The 25,099-nt window shown below is 40.4% G+C and overlaps 1 protein-coding gene across 2 annotated transcripts in view; it reads right to left on the bottom strand.

Moving 5' to 3' along the window:
* Positions 1–25,099, bottom strand: part of LOC116970880 (F-box/WD repeat-containing protein 7) — a 118,257-nt gene that overhangs the window by 92,433 nt on the left and 725 nt on the right. The window lies entirely within an intron of this gene.

Below are 25,099 nucleotides of genomic sequence, written 5' to 3'. Positions count from 1 at the left end.
CCATTTGTTTTTGTTTCGAATTCTAAAAGTGTGTTGACAGTTAAATCCCCTGTGCTGCTCAAAACAATCAAGAAGCAATATGCTGTCACCTTGAGATTCAAGATTCAAGTGAGTTTATTGTCATGTGTCCCTGATAGGACAATGAAATTCGTGCTTTGCTTCAGCACACAGAACATAGTAGGCATTGACTACAGAACAGATCAGTGTGTCCATATACCATTATATAAATATATACACACATGAATAAATAAACTGATAAAGTGCAAATAACAGATAATGGGTTATTAATGTTCAGAGTTTTGTCCGAGCCAAGTTTAATAGCCTGATGGCTGTGGGGAAGTAGCTATTCCTGAACCTGGTCGTTGCAGTCTTCAGGCTCCTGTACCTTCTACCTGAAGGTAGCGGGGAGATGAGTGTGTGGCCAGGATGGTGTGGGTCCTTGATGATACTGCCAGCCTTTTTGAGGCAGCGACTGCGGTAGATCCCCTCGATGGTAGGGAGGTCAGAGCCGATGATGTACTGGGCAGTGTTTACTACATTTTGTAGTCTTTTCCTCTCCAGGGCGCTCAAATTGCCGAACCAAGCCACGATGCAACCGGTCAGCATGCTCTCTACTGTGCACCTGTAGAAGTTAGAGAGTGTCCTCCTTGACAAACCGACTCTCCGTAATCTTCTCAGGAAGTGAGAAGTGTATTCCATACCAGGATTATCAATTTGGTTTTGTGAGCAATCACTATCCTTTAAACAAAACTAGATTAAAAAAAATATGAAACTTCATTAGATTCACTTTGGATATTAATCTGAAATTTCTTTAACCACTTCAAACAATATTTTAATTTCTCAGTCAGGTCTTTGGAACAGTTTATACTTGCATATGTTATGTGTAAAAATTGTACTCCAATCACATTTTAAGGCAAAATGCTTTCCTAACTATTTTGTCACGACTCTGGGTGAATAAATGAGGCATGGTTTATTCAGTTACCAACTTAATTAAAATGTCCAACCTCAGAATTCGGCTCTGAGAATCTGTTTCAACAAGCTGGTTTTATTTTCAAAACATGGTTGACTGCTTTCTTTGGATTGTTAGTTAAACCACTTACTTCATGTAGAGCTACAAACCACACGAGTGGCCCCAAATGTCACAGTTGTTGAAATCTCCACGTAAATGCAAAATGCAAAATGCATTTGCAAATTTCTTAATTGGAGATTCCTTTCCACAACTTTGAACAATCAACATCTAGACAGGGTGTGACAGACACACCTTTACCAATAAGTTCAGAATGTCGCCGTTGGTCAGTCCATTGATTACAGCTTTTTGGGCATTCTACCAACAGCAGCAGCTTGAACATACCTTGGAGGGCAAGATATTCAATCTTTCAAAGACGTGGTACTGGAACAGGCTGTGTGATTTTTCTAATATATACCTTGGCCACCAACTTTGTGAGCAACTTAGGTACCTTGCATATATATGCCTTATACCAGAGCTCCCACTCCTCTGCCCTTACTTTTTTTTTTAAACTCACACATGGGATACGGGGATTGATTGAGGCCCACAATTGATACCATGACTAATTACTCTTAAGAAGTTGATGGCATACCGCCTGCTTAAACTGCTGCAGTCCATTTATTGAAGGTACACACACACACACACTGTGTTATGTGGAAAATTCCAGGATTTTGACCCAATGACCATGAAGGAATTGTGATACAGTGCCAATGCAGTGTAATGTACAGCTTTGAGGGGAATACACAGATTTTCTTGGTAAGTCAAAACATATCCTGCTTCAGGGGTAAGAAATCACATAAATTGTTGGAGTAATTTAGCGGGCTAGACAGCATGTCTGAAGGACATGGATAGGTGATGTTTCGGGTTGGAACCTTTCTTCACATAAAGATCTAGAGGTGCTGCCATACCCGCAGTTCCTTGTGTCTCTTTTTTCTTCAGAGGTGTTGCGAAGGTGGTGATTCTGACCACTAATGCTACAACTGTTTGGGGACTGGATGTTGAATGATGATCCTGGAGAAAATGTAAAATCTAAATTTCCTCTGATATCTAGAAACTTCATACATACACAAAATCAGCAAGGATTATGTGCAATAGGTTTATTACAGTGCCATTCAGTGTCAAGATTAGGTACTACGGCCACTGATCTGCAGTAAAATATAATCAAGCTGAAATTTCTATTCATACCATAGCATCTTTGAAAAACATGCAGGATGCTACAGAAAATATTTTCTATGTGATCCTACATACAAAAGAGTTTAACTTATTAATGTACATTTATTACAGATCAAAAAGAGATTTGAATGACCAGGCGTAATTTTAAATAAGCTTACACAGCCCTCTTAGGCTAAGAATAAAATAAGATTCACTCCATCTTAGAGCAGGATGGCCACATTTTTATTTTGGGATTGATTGTTACACCTTGTTGAACACGCACTAACCAGGGGAAACATCATCTCTGCATAGGTGACATAAATATTAGCCAGAATATACAGCAGGCAGTGAAAAAAGCGAATGGCATGTTGGCCTTTGTTAGAAGAGCAGTTGAGTATAGGAGTAAAGAGGTCCTTCTGCGTTATGTGGATAAGAGGTACAGGGCCCTAGTGAGACCAGACTTGGAGTATTGTGTGCAGTTATGGTCTCCAAATTTGAGGAAGGAGATTCGTGCTATTGAGGGAGTGCAGCGTCGGTTCACGAGGTTAATTCCCGGGATGGCGGGACTGTCATATGCTGAGAGAATGGAGCGGCTGGGCTTGTACATTCTGGAATTGAGAAGGATGAGAGGGTATCTTATTGAAACATATACGATTATTAAGGGTTTGGACACGCTTGAGGCAGGAAACATGTTCCCGATGTGGGGGGAGTCCAGAACCAGTGGCCACAGTTTAAGAATAAGGGGCAAGCCATTTAGAACGGAGAAGAGGAAACACTTTTTTACACAGAGAGTTGTGAGTCTGTGGAATTCTCTGTGTCAGAGGGCAGTGGAGGCTGGTTTTCTTTATACTTTCAAGAGAGAGCTAGAAAGGGCTCTTACAGATAGCGGAGTCAGGGGATATGGGGAGAAGGCAGGAACGGGGTACTGATTGTGGATGATCAGCCACGATCACATTGAATGGCGGTGCTGGCTCGAAGGGCCGAATGGCCAACTCCTGCACCTATTGTCTAATATTGAGGTAATTATCCTGCACTTGAAAATAGTGGGCATGGGATCTATTATCTCCTTGAAAAGCAGATATTTTGTCATAGTGAATACACAGCAATGGATTGCCTCAACGTGCGCAATTCAAAAAAGTTTTTTCTTTAATCTAATCTTTTTATTAGGCTAGAATTTTTTTTTTATCAGAAGAGGAAATATTACTGTGCCGTACCTGCCTTCCCGTACATGCCTTCTCTCCATACCTCCTGATCCCTTTAGCCACAAGGGCCACATCTAACTCCCTCGAAGTTACCTTCGAAATAATTTTATACTGAGCATAAATAACATATATCATGCTATTCCTCGACCACTATTTCTTTCTCATGATGCCATGGTTCATTATCTTTCAATGCTTTTTGGATAAGGTACCAGAAACTAGCGAGTGGAATATTATTTATTTGTGCATAAAAAGTAAGGATAAGCCCTGCAACTACAGACCCGTCAGTTTACCTTCAGCAATGGAAAAGATTTTCAAAACATTGAATGGGATTAATAGTGATCCCAACAACTGGTGGAGAAAGCAGGGCCATCCTGCGTCGCTAATTTTGGCTATGGGGACAGAATGCCTGGAAATCAATTGAGAGAAGTCTTTGTTTACACTGGTCACTTTCGCTTTATGGCCTGAGGTGAAGAACCTCAAGAACTGTGATCACATACTTTTATTTGTGATCAAAAATATTTTTTAAAAGTCGAGGACAGTGGATTAATCAAGGCAAGGGATGGATCCATTGAGGAACATTGATTAATTAGGGCGGCGGAGTGGCGCAGGGATAGAGTTGCCACTGTCCCCGGTTCGATCCTGACTATGAGGTACTATTGGGACGACAGATGGCACAATGGGCTAAGTGTTCGGCTGGCAACCGGAAGGTAGCCGGTTCGAATCCCGCTTGGAGTGCATACTGTCGTTGTGTCCTTGGGCAAGACACTTCACCCACCTTTGCCTGTGTGTGAATGTGTGTGAATGTGTGTGAGTGATTGGTGGTGGTCGGAGGGGCCGTAGGCGCAGATTGGCAGCCACGCTTCTGTCAGTCTGCCCCAGGGCAGCTGTGGCTACAGAAGTAGCTTACCACCACCGAGTGTGACTGAGGAGTGAATGAATAATGCGATGTAAAGCGCCTTGAGTATTAGAAAGGCGCTATATAAATCCCATCCATCATTATTATTATTATGAGGTGTTATCTGTACGGAGTTTGTACGTTTTCCCTGTGACCACGTGGGTTTTCTCCGGGTGCTCCAGTATCCTCCTACACTCCACAGATGTACTGGTTTGTAGGTTAGTCGGCTTTGGTAAAATTGTAAATTGGTAAAAATTGTAAACTGCACAATGACAATAAAATTGAATCTGAATCTGAATCTAAATTGTCCCTGGTGGGGTTGGACGGTGGCTAGTGATGTAGGATAGTGCTGGTGTACAGGGTGATCGCTGGTCGGCGCGGACCCGGTGAGCCGAAGGGCCTATTTCTGTGCTGCTTCTCTAAAGTTAAGGCAAGCCACCAAAGATTTATTAAGGGCCAACCATTATAAAAATAGATGTTGAAGTTAATCAGGGTAATGTACTCAATGTGTACGTGGACCTACAGAGCCATTTGATCAACAAAGTTGAACATATAACAGAAGAGCAAAATTAATAGCAGGCATATGATGCTGACCAATGGATACCACTCCGCCATTCACTTTCCTCCAGACCTAGTCGATGTTTGTTTTTTCAGACTGGTGGAAATTGAATAGTGCAGTTGCCCAAATATTGTTGTTAGGGCCATTGCTTTTCTTATTCTCTATTCGTGACATACACCTGGTGCTTGCAAGTTACAACCTCTAAAATTGTGGATAGCACAGAATTTGGCAGTATTGTGAAAAAGATAAGAGTTGCATTTTGCGAAGTCAAACCAGGGCAGGACCTTCAAGTGAACAGTAGAACATTAGGGAGTGATACAGTGGTACAAGTATGTAGCTCCAATGAAAGTGGCATCACAGGTAGGTAGGTAGGTAGGTAGGTAGGTAGGTAGGTAGGTAGGTAGGTAGGTAGGTAGGTAGGGTGTTGAAGGTGGCTTTTGACATACTGCCCATTGTCAGTCAGGGCATTGAGTCCTGATTTTGGAACGTTATGTTTTGTGTGAAATGTGTGAAATGTTTTAAATTTCATGTGCGATGCTCCGCTATTCCCTGGGAAACGTCTTTTCATTTTGCACTGTACAACTGTTGCTTGCAAGATGACAATAAAGGTTGATTGATTGATTGATTGATTGATTGATTGATAGTTGTATAAGAGGCTACACTGAGTATTGTTGTCACCCTTGTTGGACGAATTACAGATAACGATGAGGCAGAGTACAGGAAAGAGATCCATCCACTGACCAAATGGTGCCAAACAACAATCTTGCTCCCAACGTCAGTAAACCAAAGGAACTGACTGTTGACTTTGCAAGACAAAAGCTGCTGATCCACAATCCTGTCTTCATCAATGGGACAGTGATGGAGAGAGTCAAAAAATTCAAATTCCTGGCCGTGCATATCTTTGAAGATCTGTCCTGGACCTGGTTCATTGATGCAATCATAGAGAAAGTGCATTAATGCTTCTACTTCCTTGACAACCGGAGAAGATTTGGTATCTTGACGAATATTCTCTTTAACTTCTATAGGTGTACAATAGAGAGCATACTGATTGGTTGCTTCATGGCCTGGTTCGGCAACTCGAACGTCCAGGAGCGTAGCAGATTACAAAAAGTGGTGAACATCACAGTCCAGTCCATCACAGGTACTGATCTCCCCACTGTCCAAGGGATCTACAGGAGTCAGTCTTCAAAAGGCAGCCAGGAACCTCAGACAGCCACAGCACACTGGCCATACTCTAATTTCACTCCTGCCACCCGGGAGAGGCATAGGAGTCTGAAAACAGTAACCTCAAGATTCAGGAGCGGTTTCTTCCCAGCAACCATCGGGTTATTAAACACCGCGAACACCAAATAAGCTGAGAGCTGCATAGACTAGGGGGGATTGTTTCGACTATGATTGTGTTTGATGTGTGTGTGTGTGTGTGTGTGTGTGTATCTATATATAAGTGCAGGAGGTAGCCCCGATGCAGTCATCAATGTAGCTGAGATAGAGCTTGGGGATAGGACCAGTGTAAACCTGGAACTGGGATTGTTCGATGTACTCTACAAAGATTTAGGCATAGTTGTGGCCCATACGCCTTTTATTTGGAAGACATAGGAAGAGTCGAATAATAATAATAATAATAACACTATCTTTTATTGTCATTGCACATAAGCGCAACGAGATTTGGTATGCAGCTTCCATCCGGTCATAACATAAATAACTAATAAAATTTAGATTTAGATACCCCGAGAACATGGATTGTAAAAGAACAGTAAAATATTCAACTGTTCAAACAGACTAAAGTGCAGATGTGACTGTGCGACGTGACCATCCGAGGGAGACAGTCCAGGGGGGGGGGGGGGGGGGGGGGCACTCAGCAGGGCTGGTTCAGGCCGCTATAGCTCTGGGAATTAAGCTGTTCCTGAGTCTGGAGGTTCGGGCGTAGAAGGCCTTGTAACGTCTGTTACAGACTGAAGGAGAAGCTGTTGAGAGTGAGGACCAACTCCGCTAGGTAAGAGCGTTTGTTGAGGGAAATTGGCTGGATCTGCGGTTGAGGAATAAACGGAGAGCTTTAAAGTCTTCTTGCTGGGGGATGGAAGTGTGGAGTGACAATGTTTATAGTAAAGATGAGGAACAGGGAAAACAAAAGTCATTAAAGAGACCTTATCAGAACAGTTCTGGGCCCAGGTTGTAAAACATTAAATATGTTTCTCTTCCCATAAAAGTTGCCTGTCCCACTGAGTGCTACCAGCATTTTCTGTTTTTATTTCAGATTTCCAGCATTGACAATATTTTTATTTTTTCACCTTCTGCCTATGCCTATTGAGAAATAACCAGTCCAGTTTTGCCGTGAAAACAGTCAAGGATTTGTTTAAAGCTTCTGAATGCTCATTACATTCAGAAATTTAAAATACATATAAAAGTCCGCTCACATAATTTTATAAACAACACCCCAAAAAAGACCCCAATCAGCTTGTGGATTCTGCATTTGGTCTAACAGGCATGGGAATTTTCATTGTAATTTCACAATGAGTCTGGTGATGTAACACAGCTCAGAAATTACTGACAGAGCTCAGCCTGTAAAATTGCTGGTATTTTTTTTATAATAATTTGCCCGATCGTAATTTATTACCTTGCTGAATAACATCTTCAGTTTGAAGATACAATACTGCCCATTTATCTTTAAGTAATCATTTGCATGAAATGGCCAACAGGGGGCGCAGAAGAGCAATGGCACGTGTTTAAAAATATCAATGCAATTATAACTTGGCTTCCATCTATAATTTTTATTGAACCATTCACAAAATGAAGATATATTCTAAATCATATGGAACTTTCACAGGAAACAAATGTTCAGATTAAGAACTTGAAGCTCTTGACCATCTCCACTTCATAGAAACATAGAAAATAGGTGCAGGAGGAGGCCATTCGGCCCTTCGAGCCAGCACCGCCATTCATTATGATCATGGCTGATCGTCCCCAATCAATAACCCGTGCCTGCCTTCTCCCCATATCCCTTGACTCCACTAGCCCCTAGAGCTCTATCTAACTCTCTCTTAAATCCATCCTGTGACTTGGCCTCCACTGCCCTCTGTGGCAGGGAATTCCATAAATTCACAACTCTCTGGGTGAAAAAGTTTTTTTCTCACCTCAGTCTTAAATGACCTCCCCTTTATTCTAAGACTGTGGCCCCTGGTTCTGGACTCGCCCCACATTGGGAACATTTTTCCTGCATCTAGCTTGTCCAGTCTTTTTATAATTTTATATATTTCTATAAGATCCCCCTCATCCTTCTAAACTCCAGTGAATACAAGCCTTGTCTATTCAATCTTTCCTCATATGACAGTCCCGCCATCCCAGGAATCAATCTCGTGAACCTACGCTGCACTGCACTTCAGTAGCATTATGCAGATTGGAGTGTGTATTCCACCCTGTTTCTTGAAGTTGATGAGCTCCTTCATTTTGTGGGGAATTGAGGGGCATTTGTTGTCTTGATACCATGCTACTAAGCTTTCTATGTGCTTCCTGTACTCTGTCTCATCATCGTTCATGATCTGGTTATGTGGAGATGGTCAACTCCAAGCTTGTGAATGGAGTTAGAACATAAATTTGCTGCACAGATATGAGTGAATAGGGAGTATAAGATGCAGCCTTGTGGAGTACTGCTGTTGATTATTACCATGGCAAATGTTAAGTGTCATATTGCAGTCTATGGGTCAGGATTCAATTCAGAGTGGGGTGCTGAGTACTGGGCAAGGTTTGAAGATGAACATGGTTGAAGTTATGGTGTTGAGGGCTGAGCACTCATCATTAAATAGGAGTTTGATGTAGGTGGCCTTGTTATTCAGATGTTTCAGCAATTAGTGTAGGGCTCGGGAGATGGAGTCTGCTGCAAACCTGTTACAGTGGTAGACAAATTGCAGTGACTCTAGGTTGTTTGGGAAGCTGGGGTTGATGTATCCTATGACCAGCTTCTCAGAGCACTTCATGATGTTGGATGCCAGAGCCATCGTACGATAATCATTAAGACACACTATCTTGTTTTTCTTTGGCTGATCTTCGATTCAACATGAGCACAGAATGCATTGAGCTCATTGGAGAGGGACATATTGTTGTCAGTGATACTGACAGTATTTAATTTGTGTTATCCCATGCAAACCTCAACACGATCCATGTGTGTCCATGTAGTTACGTTGGGACTAACTTTGTTCCGGAATTATCTCTTAGTGTCCCTGATGGGTTTGTGAAGGTTGTAGCTAGATTTCCTGTACAGGTGAGGATCATTCGACTTGAACGGCAAGGACTTGCTCCACCAGGGATTGGACCTCGTGGATCATCTATTGTTTGATGGGGCACATTTGGCCCAGTTGCCACATTATCTGCTCCACCTTTGCTGAAGGCCTATGAAATTAAGTACTTCAGCAAGGTCCATTCTGCAGTTGACGCGGCATGCATGTTCATCCAAAGGATGAGTATAGAAATTGAGTGCAGGCAAACAGCTAGTATAGAGACAAATCTGAAGATGATGAAAATCTGAAATAATCATGGAAAGTGCTGGAGACACTCATTAGAGCAGATAGCATGTCTGGAAAGAGAAACAACGTTAATGCTTCCAGTTGAAGACCTTTCATCAGAACTGAAGAGGGGATGGGAGATTGCAACCTTCACGTGGTCATACGCAAGAAGAGAAGAAGAACTGAAGAGAGAATATCAATGTAATAACATGGATCTACAGATGCTGGATATACCAAAGATAGACACAAAATGCTGGGGTAACTCAGTCGGTCAGGCAGCATCTCTGGTAAAGATTGATAGACAACATTTCAGGTCTGGATGAAGAAGAAGGAGCCGATGCAGGGTTTAACCCAAAATGTCACATCCATTTTCTCCAGAGATGCTGCCTGACCCACTGAGTTACTCCAGCATTTTGTGTCTATCTAGAGAGAATAACAAGTTTGTTTTAAGTTACAGAGAAGACTGAGGGAGGGATACATAGGAGAAAGGTAGCCTCAACCCTGTGATAGGTTGAGGCCAGGGGTGTCAATAAAGATAACATGGTCAATAGGATCATGGTAGCATTAGGGTAATAATACAAACAATATATTGTGAAATTGCAAAACATTGTGAAATACCGTGTATTTAGTTTCAAACAATGTTAGCGTACAGATTTAATATACCACGAGTGACAATATTGTGCAAAAACTACCATTCAAGAAAATAATATTTTTGAGTGGGGCCCTTCAGTGCAGAAGTCCAAATACAAATATGGAATGTACCATGCTTGATTGTGGATGATCAGCTATGATCACATTGAATGGTGGTGCTGGCTTGAAGGGCCAAATGGCCTCCTCCTGCACCTATTGTCTATTCTCCTAATCTTGAGGCATTATTCATTAAGGTGTTTAGAAAAAATAAGAAATAGGAGATTGATTGAGAATGAAAAAAATTATCCCTCCTACATCCAGGAAAGTTAAGGTAAAACATTAAAAAAAATCTATTTTGATATATTCATTCTGTTATTGTGACAACAATGGGTAAAGTACAGTAAAAATGATACCACTTTACACAAAGGAAAATATCATCTGCTAGAAACACTGAAAATGTGATACAAGGGAGAAGAGCTTTTGGTCATAATTCTTTCTCCCTCCCCTCAATAGATAAATATTGAATTCTACATGAGGAAAACAGATAGGACAAATAAATGTGATCATTGATGTGAAAATGAATCAAGAGCAAAGTGTATTTAATAGTCGTATGTATTTAAACGGAACAAGGTAATTCTTATGGGCCTGTCCCACTTACGCAACTTTTTCGGCGACTGCCGGCACCCGTCATAGGTCGTTGCAGGTTGCCGAAAAATTTCAACATGTTGAAAATTCAGCGGCGACCAGAAAGACGCTACAACTCTTTGGACGACTGAGGAGACGATTCACGACCATACAGGCGTCACCCTGGCGACATGTCGCGGGGTTAAGCCTGTATGGTCATGAGTAGTCACCCAAAGAGTCGTACCTTGTTCTGATCGCCGCTGCGACTATGACGGGTGCCGACAAGTCGCCAAAAAAATCGCGAAAGTGGGACAGGCCCATTACTAAGCAATGGAATATATTGCTCTGCAATTGAATATTAAATATCAATGTATGCCAATTTTTAGTAATTGGTTGCGCAAACATGGTACATTTCTCTGTTTTCCAGAGATGCTGCCTGATCCGCTGAGTTATTCCAGCACCTTGTATCTTTAAAACAAAATATGGCAAGTATATGGAATTGTGATGGCAACAACTCTGAAACACAATGTGAAGTTCTGGTATCCTTACGAAAGGAAGACACACTTCTTTAAAAAATTGTTTGGAATTCACATTGTTGTTCATTTTAACTATATGCCAAATCTGCCACCCTTTAGTAGGCTCATAAGCTACTTCTCTTTGCAGATTCTTCACAACCTTCTTCGTTAATTTTCCCAAACAGCATTGTTCTTTCTGCAAACCTGAATGCAGAGAAGTAAATCTACATCAAACATTTACTATATTGGACATACTGATCTGTTCTGCAGTCATGCCTACTATGTTCTGTTGTGCTGAAGCAAAGCAAGAATGTCATTGTCCTATCAGGGACACATGACAATAAACTCTCTTTAATCCTAAATTGATTTCTAGGATGCGAGAATTGTTCTAGGAGAAGAGTTTGATTTCCATTTCTTTATACTTACTGAGGTTAGAAGATTGAGATATGATCTCATTAAAACAGAAGATTTTGAAAGGGATCAATGGGACAGAAAATGAGCGATTGCTTCGTCCGTCAGGGGAGTCTTTAATTGTGGTATTGCCTTGGGTTAAGGGGTTGGTTATTTCAGACAAATGAGAAATCCCTTAACTCAGAACTTTTGTAATTCTGTACCTAATACATTGTGAATGCTCAGTTGTTCTGTATAAGCAAAGCCAGGGCTTATAAATTGTTAACCACATAGTGAAATCAAAGGGTAATGGATGTAGGAAAATAACAGTCAAAGCTGAAGATAAGCCATAATATTAAACAACAGAGCTGGCATAAGGGGCTATGTGGCTAACTCCTGCTTCTATTTTTATGTTCTTAAAATAACTACCACAACTGAGAGAAACAAAAACAAAATGCCGCAAATGTAAGGTCATTGACCTATGTCTGTTTCTTTCTCCCTGCTGAATGTCTTAACAAATTGTTATTAAAGCACAACTTTGTTGTTTATCCAAGTGAGATAGTGTAAAAGATAAAATACTTCATCTGCCCGAGTAAGATTTGCTAAACATAATGACAGAGGCAACATTGCTGCCTTCACAACAGAACATTATTTCAGACCATCATTGGTACGGCTAAACCCTTGATGCCAAAGATAAATCTGGCAATACTCCAGCTCTTGGCACTGAGGCACATTACCAATCAAAAAGGAGTTAAGCAAGTCACTCACTATGCAAAATACTTGACTTCAAAAGGGGTGAACTGCATGAAAAATAATTGGACTTGAGAACAAGACATATGATAGCAAGAGTTTTAATTGCTTTTTAATATTGATTGATAAAGATGTACGCATACGTGTACACATACAATTTTAAAAAAATTGGCCTCAAAAAGTATTAAAGAGCAAATGAACTTTTCAAAGTAGATCTCAGAATTTTAGATGGATTTGTTTAAGATGGAAAAAAAAGTATTTTCTCATATGGTGCATGACTGAAAAGTGTTCTGTATAGAGGTACCTCGCTGTCATTGCAATTATCTTCCAATAATTTGTGTGCAAACAATTAGAAATTTCTTCTGCAGTTGTATAGGGCTTCTTCTGCAGTTGTACAGGGTTCTGGTGAGACCACATCTGGAGTATTGTGTACAGTTTTGGTCTCCTAATTTGAGGAAGGACATCCTTGTGATTGAAGCAGTGCAGCGTAGGTTCACGAGATTGATCCCTGGGATGGCGGGACTGTCATATGAGAAAAGATTGAAAAGACTAGCTTGTATTCACTGGAGTTTAGAAGGCTGAAGGGGATCTTATAGAAACATATAAAATTATGAAAGGACCGGACAAGCTAGATGCAGGAAAAATGTTCCCAATGTTGGGCGAGTCCAGAACCAGGGGCCACAGTCTTAGAATAAAGGAGAGGTCATTTAAGACTGAGGTGAGAAAAAAAACTTTTTCACCCAGAGTTTTGTGAATTTATGGAATTCCCTGCCACAGAGGGCAGTGGAGGCCAAGTCATTGAATGGATTTAGGAGAGAGTTAGATAGAGCTCTAGGGGCTAGTGGAATCAAGGGATATGGGGAGAAGGCAGGCACGGGTTATTGACAGGGGACGATAAGCCATGATCACAATGAATGGCGGTACTGGCTCAAAGGGCCAAATGGCCTCCTCCTGCACCTATTTTCTATTATTCTATGTAAAGGCAAACAATCTGTTTCTTGACATTACTTGCAAGACAATACGAGTATAGCAGTTACACAAATCGGAGGTGGGGGGGCGGGGAGAAGAAAGGAAAAAGGAGGAGGAGCCCGAAGGCTGAGGGATGGGAGGAGACAGCAGGAGGGCTGAGGAAGGGGAGGAGACAGCAAGGACTAACAAAATTGGGAGAATTCAATGTTCATGCCCCCAGGATGCAGACTCCCCAAGCGGAATATGAGGTGCTGTTCCTCCAATTTCCAGTGTTGCTCGCCCTGGCCATGGAGGAGACCCAGGACAGAGAGGTCGGATACGGAGTTGGAGGGGGAGTTGAAGTACTGAGCCACCGGGAGGTCAGGTTGGTTATTGCGGACCGAGCGGAGGTGTTCGGCGAAACGATCGCCCAACCTCCGCTTGGTCTCACCGATATAGATCTGCTGACATCTAGAGCAGCGGATGCAATAGATGAGGTTGGAGGAGATGCAGGTAAACCTCTGTCGCACCTGGAACGACTGCTTGGGTCCTTGAATGGAGTCGAGGGGGGAGGTAAAGGGACAAGTGTTGCATTTCTTGCGGTTGCAAGGGAAAGTGCCCGGGGAGGGGGTGGTACGGGAGGGAAGGGAAGAATTGACAAGGGAGTTATGGAGGGAGCGGTCTTTGTAGAAGGCAGATATGGGGGGAGATGGGAAGATGTGGCGAGTGGTGGGGTCACGTTGGAGGTGGCGAATATGACGGAGGATTACTTGTTGTATAGCACTGAGTATAACACTGTTGTATAACACTGAGTATAGCAGTGTTGTGCTCCAATTGTATAGAGCCCTGATTAGACCTCATCTGGAATATGGTCTGGACTTGCTACCTTAGGAAGAAAATACTTGTGAAGGTGGTAGGTTTGTGTACGTGAGGAGACATTAAACAGGTTGGGCTTTTACTCTTGAGTTTTGTAAAGCGAAAGATGAACTCATTGAAAAGTGCGAAATACTCATAAGGCTTGTGCTCACATACAGATGTTTCACTTGACAAGGATGTTCAGAATCAGCATCCAAGAATGGGGTCAATTATTTAGAAACAGGAGGAGATACAGTTTTCCCTTGGAGAGTCCTGAATTGGCTATGGAGGTTGAATTCCTGAATGTATTCAAGGCAGGGATTAATATACTTTTAAACATTAAGCAAATGAAAAGGAATTGTCATTATGTGCAATAAGTAAAGAAATTATTTTACATTGAATGTGGTGCAAAGTTAATTCCAACGTAACTACATGGACACACATGGATCGTGATGAGGTTTGCATGGGATCACACGGTACAAATTAAATAACGTCAGTATCACTGACAACAACATGTCCCTCTCAAGTGGCTGGGTGGCCTTTTCCTTCTATTTGTAAGAAACTTATTACCAATAGTTCCATGACTGCAGTAGCCAGACCAAGTGAAAGTGATGACCAGGCATGGGTATCCAACTGTAGACTTTGATTGAAATGATAATATCAAAATCAGTTCTGTTTGGAAATCATTTTATACCAGTGCCATGACAGAGGCCGACAATATGAATGAGAAATCAAGCATTGAAGTAATGCAATGGAAACAATGTCAGTTTTACATTTAACCTAACATTAAATGACACACTCCATCTACTGGTGAATAAAAATAAAAGCGAACTGTGGAAATACAAAGTTATTTTTTATGATCCACATTGACTTAAGTTCTGCACTGACACTTTGGTAGATACACTGTCACTGGTATACCGCACAGTTTGTAAATGTTTGACCCAGTTTCATAGCTGCTTTGTGCATTAAAATAATTTAAACGGATAAAATCAAAGACATAACTTGTACATATTTTTCTAATCATTTAAATAAATTGCTTCAGCATAGTAAGCATTTATAAAATACTCTTAGCTCTTTGTCTTAGTGTTACAGTTAACAGAACATAGTACAGGACACAACAGGAACAGGCCCTTTGGCCCACTATGTCTGTACCGAACAAGATGCCAAGACCAACTCTAATCTGCCTGCACACAATCCTTACCCCTGCATGATTGATTATCAAAATATTATCTTATTAAAATGTTTATATATTGATATCAAGGTAAATTTTTTAAAGTTCGCCTTTCAATTTTTGAACAGGAGACTAACCATATAACCATATAACAATTACAGCACGGAAACAGGCCATCTCGACCCTTCTAGTCCGTGCCGAACACATAATCTCCCCTAGTCCCATATACCTGCGCTCAGACCATAACCCTCCATTCCTTTCCCATCCATATAACTATCCAATTTATTTTTAAATGATAAAAACGAACCTGCCTCCACCACCTTCACTGGAAGCTCATTCCACACAGCTACCACTCTCTGAGTAAAGAAGTTCCCCCTCATGTTACCCCTGAACTTCAGTCCCTTAATTCTCAAGTCATGTCCCCTTGTTTGAATCTTCCCTACTCTCAGTGGGAAAAGCTTTTCCACGTCAACTCTGTCTATCCCTCTCATCATTTTAAAAACCTCTATCAAGTCCCCCCTTAACCTTCTGCGCTCCAAAGAATAAAGCCCTAACTTGTTCAACCTTTCTCTGTAACTTAGTTGCTGAAACCCAGGCAACATTCTAGTAAATCTCCTCTGTACTCTCTCTATTTTTATTTTTATTTATTTATTTATTTATTAAATTTTATATTTTTTTTATATTTAACAAATAAAAAATTAACAAAACTATATGTATTAGATAAATATCTAGGCTCTCTATGGCTGCATTCTGCAACATAAATTTTAAATTCCTGGTGAATATTTTAATATACACCAGGCTTCACAAAATGCTCAAAAGAGTTACGATTCACCAAGTTTCATAATGTGCACTCTAAAGGATGCAAATAGATTTACTCCTACATTTTTGTGAATAAACTAAATGATAATCAACTATTTGCTCCTAAACCTCATGGTTAAAATCAATAGTCAACCTTTTATAACCCCATAAATAGCAAACAATATTGTTTCAGTCTTTTTTACTGGATATTATATTGATCCATAAGCAACACATGGCAAATGTCTAAATTCTCTTAGGCAGTCCTTTGGGTTTGAGAATGACTTAAGAAACTTTTGTCTTGCAGCAGCATTTCTGTTAACTCTGCTGCTTTGAGACCAAGCCGATGAAAATAGTCTTGATCAGGTGGTGCTTAGTCTAGCAATCAATGGAACCTGAAATGCTGTGGGTAGTGTTGACTTCCTTGAGGTCTGTTGTGCAAGGTGATGACGTAATCTAACAGCTGCCTGCCTGTGTCTAGATCGAGGGTGTTGCCATGGGGTCTTGTACTTGTCCCTGTGATGCCACAAGGTTTTAGTTTTGACAAGGTCATGTCCAAGCATTTTGTCAGGAGAATAATTCCATTAGACACGTTTTTTCTTACTCTTTTCCTTGCTTTCTACTTTCCAGAGGTTTGCATCTTTTTGGAAGCTGGCACTGAAACAAATAGGCCAGGGTTTTTTCCAAGGTCAGAGCAGAAATTCTCCTTGACGTCATCTGCAGTTTCCAGGGTTGGTGCATATGCCCTTATAGCTGTTTCCAGCTTCAAGTGTGCTGGAATCATACATTATTCTTTTTTTCTTTTCCACAGGAAAAGTATAATAAAGTAGCCGAGAAAATAGATTCATTCAACTTTGGTGAGGATGCCCGCTACCACCTCACCCCACCTTAACCTACTCATCCGAAAAAACTCTAATCCTTGTTCTCCTCAACCACTGAGTCTCAATTCCTTCAGTCTCTCCCTCTCTCAACCGCCCCCCCCCCCCCCCCCGACCGCCCATTCTCACGCAGCCTATCAAATGGCCCCTGCCTTCTTTACATATTCTGCTCCTTTCCTTCACCACAGATCCTTCTCTCCAAACTCTCTCCCAAAAAGCAATTCTCCTCTCTCTCCCACCTGTTGCCCCACAACCACAACTCCTCCTCACTCTCTCTCCCAGCTCACCAGTCCTGAGAAAAAAAAGAGAACATTTTGTTATCTGTTTCACTGTTTGACACATTTTGTCAGAATCTTGGGAATATTTTCATTTCCCTGATCGATGCTGCATAAAGTTGGCTAAAGTGCCTTCAAAACCAGACCCAGTGCATGTGTTGTTTGAAGCTGAAACTCATCCCAGGCCTCCTCTGAAAGTGTGGAAAGGCTACAGTTAGCTCCCCAGCACTACCTAGTTTTGGCAGTGTGTATTCTCCTGGTGTGATATATATGCATTAGTGGATTCCAGTGGGTCCTTCACTGGTCACTGGACATGGATTTCTTCCCCTGAGTGGCACTTCACACCTCCTCTGCGACATGAATCAATGACTGTAAAATCATATGTTAATCTGGCACTGTTATAACCTCAAAGTATCCTGGTGTGCACCATGCCCCATGAACTGTAGTCAAATGTGGGTAACTTCATGGACAGCTAATTTACTTTCAGCAAGCTACCATAAATAGACAATAGACAAGGGCCATTCGGCTTTCGAGCCAGCACCGTCACCCACTGTGATCATGGCTGATCATCTGCAATCAGTACCCCGTTCCTGCCTTCTTCCCATATTCTCTTGACAATAACAATGATGTATTAATAATAGTGACCCGATTATCTATTTTAGTGATGTTGGTATGAATGGCACACTGGTCTTTCACTGGGAGAGATATTATGCAATTAGCGCTTGCTTTCGTTTTTCACGTGAACAACTCCAGTTCTTGGCTCTCCCACAACCTTGGCGACAATTCTCTACACAATTTCCAAAGAAGTACAGAAGTACTGTAATTTCACTTTTGAGTAATTTACCTAATTAGTAGGGAGCCTGATCTGGGTTATAAACCACTCAATTTAACAAGGGATTACAAAGGTGCAGCAAATGAAACTTGCAGAGGTTTAAAATAATTTTTTTTAAATACCACTTTATTTTATATAAAGGCAGACTAGAAGCTGCGAAATTATACTGAGGAACAATAACTTTACAAATATACAACACTAAATTGCAAAGATTTCAGTCAATCCATTTCAATTCCTTACCTACAATCAGAGCCAAAGTCATAATTGTCACAAAAATGATTGAGAAATCAGGATTTTATCTTCAAAGTACACATTAGGATCTCAGCATATTGCATGTTGATATGTAGAGTTTCTACTTCTTTTTCTACATTCTGTTTCAAAGGCTGATCGTTTTGGGTTACTAGGTCTTAGTTGTGTAGCCCACTGTATTTATTTTATTACACAGAGTAACACAGCACAGAAACAGGCTCTTTGGTCCACAATGTCTGTGCCGAACATGATGCCAACTCTTCACTTAACTCTTTCAAATTTACCAATAAACAGTGAAAATGGCCAGGAGTGGCAAAAACCAAAGTGCCACTTTGGTGGCAAAAACAGGAAAGTAGACTATTATCTGAATGGTGTCCGATTAGGAAAAGGGAAGATGCAACGAGACCTGGGTGTCATGGTACACCAGTCATTAAAAGTAGGCATGCAGGTGCAGCAGGCAGTGAAGAAAGCGAATGGTATGTTAGCATTCATAGCAAAAGGATTTGAGTATAGGAGCAGGGAGGTTCTACTGCAGTTGTACAGGGTCTTGGTGAGACCACACCTGGAGTATTGCGTACAGTTTTGGTCTCCTAATCCGAGGAAAGACATTCTTGCCATAGAGGGAGTACAGAGAAGGTTCACCAGATTGATTCCTGGGATGTCAGGACTTTCATATGAAGGATAGACTCGGCTTGTACTCGCTGGAATTTAGAAGATTGAGGGGGGATCTTATAGAAACTTACAAAATTCTTAAGGGGTTGGACAGGCTAGATGCAGGAAGATTGTTCCCGATGTTGGGGAAGTCCAGAACAAGGGGTCACAGTTTAAGGATAAGGGGGAAATCTTTTAGGACCGAGATGAGAAAAACATTTTTCACACAGAGAGTGGTGAATCTCTGGAATTCTCTGCCACAGAAGGTAGTTGAGGCCAGTTCATTGGCTATATTTAAGAGGGAGTTAGATGTGGCCCTTGTGGCTAAAGGGATCAGGGGGTATGGAGAGAAGGCAGGTACAGGATACTGAATTGGATGATCAGCCATGATCATGTTGAATGGCGGTGCAAGCTCAAGGAGCCGAATGGCCTACTCCTGCACCTATTTTCTATGTTTCTATGTATGCTGTGCCATACGACATGCCACGAATTGTCTAAATGTTCTGGAGCTGTTTTTGTTAGAAGGCGACGTGTGAAGGTATTAGTTGATGAAGGGACAGTGTTGGAAGCTGTCCCATTGCCAGAAGGGTAGGGATGGGATTCATCTGATACAAGATATGCACATATCTGCCTTTTTACAGAGTCATTGGATCCGGGAAGAGGGGCAGCTGTCTGGGCCAGTGCAATGTCTGGAGATGGAGGCTGGGGATACTGACACAGAAACTCTAGCTGGTTGAACACTATTTTGAAATCTGTCCGAAATGCTGACTCTCAGTGTGCTATATTTTAGATATTTTTCTTCTGCACAATGCATAATTGAGTTGATGAGACAGCTACATCTCCAGAATAGGTTTCTTTACCTGTTTAGTGATATTAATTCTGGGAATAATATTCTTCTATCTCACATAATATACCTGCCCTGCTTTTCTGTCCCAAAAATAGCCATTCTGCTCTGAAATTCAACTCAGCAACTGTCTTCTTCATCAGTGGGTTCAGTTCCTAGTAACCTGGAAGCAGGTGATAACCTACTGAGGCAGATGAGCAGATGCAGATATGGGTGCTGTGTGTAACATTTAAAAAGCAGCAGTTATCCAGGGTTTATAGAAACATTGCTTAGAGAATTTAAATCCTATTCTGAGGAACAATGCACAGGCTGGATGAAACTGTCCCATTGGTCACACATAAAAACACCTCAGTCAGGTTTGGGTACGTTAACTGGTAAAGCTTCCAGAGATCCTTTATATGGGACACATGGATATTGTTGAAGGGATCAATAGTGGAGTGCTCAGGTGCCATCAAACTAGAAACATGGAGTAACACAGGCTTTTACCCAGGGAAGGGGAATCAAGAACCATAAAACATAGGTTGAAGGTGAGAGGGGAAAGAACCGAATGAAATGAGCTACCAGAGAAAGTATTTAAGAAGGAACTGCAGATGCTGGAAATTCGAAGGTAGACAAAAGTGCTGGAGAAACTCAGCGGGTGCAGCAGCATCTATGGGGCGAAGGAAATAGGCAACGTTTCGGGCCGAAACCCTTCTTCAGACCAGAGAAAGTAGTTAGGCAGGTATTATATTATAATAGCATTTAAAAGACAATTGGACCTGTGAATGGATAGCAAATGTTTAGAGTGATATGGGCAGATGGGGCATTTTGGTTGGCATGAATGAGTTGAGCCGAAGATTTCTTCTATGCTGAATGACTCTAATAACCCTCTTTAATTAAAATTCTCATCCAAAACACAGCACATTTTGACAATAGTTTTGTTATGTCAGTACTCCACTGCAGTGAATTTCATTGTTCAAATATCTGAAAATCTTTCACTTGGTTTTACGTGATTTATTACGGTCAAGCCTTTCATAGCCGAATATAAACTGTTTAACAAACATGAAAGCTGAATATCAGTTTACTTTATGTAAGGCTTGTTTGGTGTTCTTTTTAGGTTCAGTAAAATTTATCATAGGCATTTGTTAACAATTTAAGGTCAATTGTCACTTATCCCTTTCTCTTTGATGTTCTAATCCCTCTTACTTTGTAAAAAATACTGACCGTCAATCTGCTCACCACCGATATTTCTGAGTTAATGTTAGAAATATATACTATGTCCTGTGTTGGGAAACTGAGATTAGCCTAGCTAAACGCAGTAATTTCATGACTAAACAGTAATTTACAAGCCAGGGTTTTTCCTAATCTGCAACAGTTTTTTTGAACCTATAAAAACGTTCTGCTCAAAATGCTGGAGTAACTGGTATGCATTTCTATGAAAGGAGTAGGCAGACCAAAAGCCTCTCTTGGTTAATGAAGTGGCAGACTTAGGTTAGGCAGACACATCAAAAAGCAATACTACTGATCAGGATTGCACATCATGAAATTTCCCACATTTTATTGGTCTTGTAGGAATATTAGCCACTTGGTTATTATTAAAATTCTTCTGATGGAGACCCAAGGAATCGCAGATGTTGGAGCATTCAGCAAAACACAAAGTGCTGGAGTAACTCAGCGAGGCAGGGAGGGGATGAGTAGACAACATTTTGGTCGGGACTTCAGACTGATTGTAGGTGGGGGTGGGTGGGGGAGGAGAATGATAGAAAATAGGTCGGGTGTGACAAAGCTTGATTGGATCAGTGGATACAAGTGGGGGGGTGGGGGGTTGATTGGCAGATGGGTGGACAAAGGCTAGAGATGAAAAGGAGACAGGCGATAGGGCGTCAGATAAGGGGAAGAGGTAAAAATGTAAAGCCAGGGTAGGATATAGGTGGAAAGGAAGAGGCTGAACCCCTTTACATCTCTAGCCTTTGTCACTTACTTCACCCATTTGTCAAACTAACCCCCTCCCTCACCTGACACGTATCAGGCTTTGTCCCACCCCCAGCCTTCTTCCTCACTTTCTCCCCCTAATACAATCCGTCTGAAGGTTCCTGACCCAAAATATTACCTACCATTTCCCTCCATCGATGCTGCCTGACCTCCTGAGTTAATCCCACATTTTGTGTTTCGCTCAAATTTCTTCTGATGTTTTGTGATGGAATTCCTAGGTATTAGAGTCACTTTGGAAAGCTATTCTTCAAGTGTAAGGGGAAGCAGCTGGTCAACCAGGTTCAACTTCTTCAGGCAAATCACGACAAAGATAGATGCAATTCCCAACAACAATCCAAATATGCAACTTCTTGCAGGAATCAGGCAAAAACAATTCTGAACCTTGACATCATGCCCATTCTAACAATCTGATTAATACATCTTCAATGTTACTAAAATGGGAGTTAACAATCCGTGGCCCATTCAGAGCTGCACTCAAAACTAAAACTCAAAACCTAGAAAGCCACTGAGAAATTGCTGCTCATGGCTATTTGTTTTAATTCTTTTGTCAAGTCAAGTCAAGTCACTTTTATTTCTATAGCACATTTAAAAAACAACTCTCGTTGACCAAAGTGCTTTACATTGGTGGAGGTACTAACGCTATACAACAGTGGTTCATAGATTAAGTACATACATAAATACATACATATAGCCCTCCCTCAGAGGACGTCAAGAAAGGCTTGAGAGTAAAGATGAGTTTTAAGTCTCGACTTAAAAGAGTCGATGGAGGGGGCAGTTCTGATGGGAAGAGGGATGCTGTTCCACAGTCTAGGAGCTGCAACCGCAAAGGTGCGGTGGCCCCTGAGCTTATGCCTGGACCGCGGGTCTATTGTCTATTTTTATATTGAAAATTACAAATCTTGGAAATGGTTCCACTGGTATGGTTACAAGCATTTCCAGCAGGATCACTATTCTGCTCTAAACCCATCCCTTTCAACTAAACGAGGGAGGCTCTTGCCAATTTAAGTAGCTAATTCATAAGATTCTGATACCATCCTAAATTGTGTAGTCCAGCCACTCATTGTATAAGCTTATTGAATTGAAGCCTATTCAGCAACTATTAGAAAATATCAATTAATCCCTTGGTTTTAATTAAAAATAGTCATTAGATGCTTTACTCCCCTATCAATTCAACAATTTAAATAATGGGCAAACAAGATGGAAGTAACAGTGAGTTCAATTTTGTGGTAATTAGATGATGTTGCACAAAACAAAACTTTGCATTCGCAGTTTCTAATATCTCCAAAGTTCTAAACAATTTATTGTTGCATGAAGCTGAGACCGGCTAATTTATTTTGCAAAATATTGCAGTTGTTGAAAATCTGAAATTAAAATCATACTCGGAATACTCAATACCTCAAGCAGGATGTCTGGAAAGAAAAACAGACAATTTCTCATTGTTTGCTGTCTGAGTTTTTCCAGCATGTTATGCTTTTATGTATGTAGTTAATATTTAAGAATAGAATGGAATAGTAAATGGAACCTTTGTTTAATTTTCACTTTTCTTCATAAACCACACATCAGAATTAAGATTGACGAGGCTCTAGGTAGATACTGCTTTGTACATATTAGCTTTGATCTGAAATCTTTTTTAAAAGTCTTAAAACTATTTATATTTTTACACATGCATGGCATAACTGTGTAAGGTATGTCATGCTGGGTAAAGTTTTTATTCCGTGGATAGATTGTTTAGGTAGAATGGAACATGAAAGAACATCAAGCTTCCAAAACATCAAATAATATAATTTTAAAAGTTATATTTTAAGTAAGACTGCCCCTTTAGGTTTGAAGTGTTATGCTTTACTGATGTGCCAAGTGACCAACTGTTATACAGTAATACACATGTTAACTCATTGCTAAAATAGTTAGGATACAATTGGCTAATGATCATCAACATCATTTTGTTTGGCTCAGTAAACTAAGTATGGTACTTCTTTCTGAGTAAATGTTTCCAATCATGCCATTTGTGATATTTCACACCTTTGAACCTGCCAATTCCCAGTATGAGCTTACTGTACCTAGTTCTATGAACCCATTTATTCGCATGCATCATTCAAAATTTAGGCGGGTTTAAATGGATATTGCAAATTTTAAAAGTAATGACATTTAGGCAGGGTTAAATGGATGTTGCTAATTTGAATAAACAGTGGAATTCACTGCAATATGAACATCTTCCCACTGTTCTGCAAAGATATGCAAAAAACGCAACTATTTTTGCCAGCTGCTATAATGTATCGTGGGATACTCAAGATCTCCTAATACAGGTTATTAATAGAAGAGAATATCAGCAATGTTGTGCAGATGGTTGTATAGTTGATATCAATTTGTGATTCATATTAAAGTGCAGCTCAGGTTTACCTAGACGTATGTATTTCAAAATCTCTTATGTATCTAATGTTATTCAAATCTTTCCTACCATTCCTATACTAATTTTATTTACTGTAAGAGCATACTTCTTACCTATAGCAAACTGAAATTTAAACTAGATCAGATTGATAATTAACAAAAAATTGCAACACATTTCTAACACAAATAATTGTCAATGTTAAAATAATCATCTTTTAGGAAGGTAAAAATAGCATAGAAGTATTGTGATCAGTCATAACAATATATATCTCAATTGTTGCAAATTCTGGTCATATTTTCAGGAAATACGTTTATTTAAAAGGCATGTGAACAAATGTTTAATCATTGCCATGAAACACATGCCAAATGTTATTTAACATGTCTTTTCCAGCTTTATGCTTCATGTCTGAGCTGACATTAAGTTAAGGTAGACACAAAATGCTGGAGTAACTCAGCGGGTGAGGCAGCATCAATGGAGAGAAGGAATTGGCGACGTTTCGGGTCGAGACCCTTCTTCAGACTGAAGGTTTATCTTTTAATTAAGTTTATCTTTGCATTTTTGTGCCACAGTAATATCTATAACGAGTTTGCTTTTAAAATATATCGGATAAACAATAATAACTCCAAAGATATTCAATGAAAATATTTATATTCAATGTCCATATTCAGTATATACCAATATAATTCTTAGTCGTGTGAAGGAGACAAATAAGGAGACACTCTCAAATGTATTAATGCCCCTTCCCCACCAAAAATACATTAGATTCAGTGACTAATAACATGGAACATGTTTAGGGTATTCCTCTGAGCATCATACTCTGATAATTACAACATCTACAGTTAAGTAAAAGTTTTGCAAAATGACTGTTTCTTAGTTCCAAGAATTATGCATAGTTTGAAGCAAGTGGATGAAAAAAAAGATTACTTTTATTATTGGCAAATGTATTTGTATCTTCACTTAGATATTGTAACTCTTGCTGAGTTACTCCAGCTTTTTGTGTCTTCCACTTAGATATTGTTGGTTTC

Source organism: Amblyraja radiata, chromosome 1 (assembly GCF_010909765.2).
Source record: "Amblyraja radiata isolate CabotCenter1 chromosome 1, sAmbRad1.1.pri, whole genome shotgun sequence".
In the NCBI taxonomy this organism is placed as follows: domain Eukaryota; kingdom Metazoa; phylum Chordata; class Chondrichthyes; order Rajiformes; family Rajidae; genus Amblyraja; species Amblyraja radiata.
Note: the sequence above shows the minus strand (reverse complement) of the source record. Positions and strands in the feature narration are given on the sequence as shown.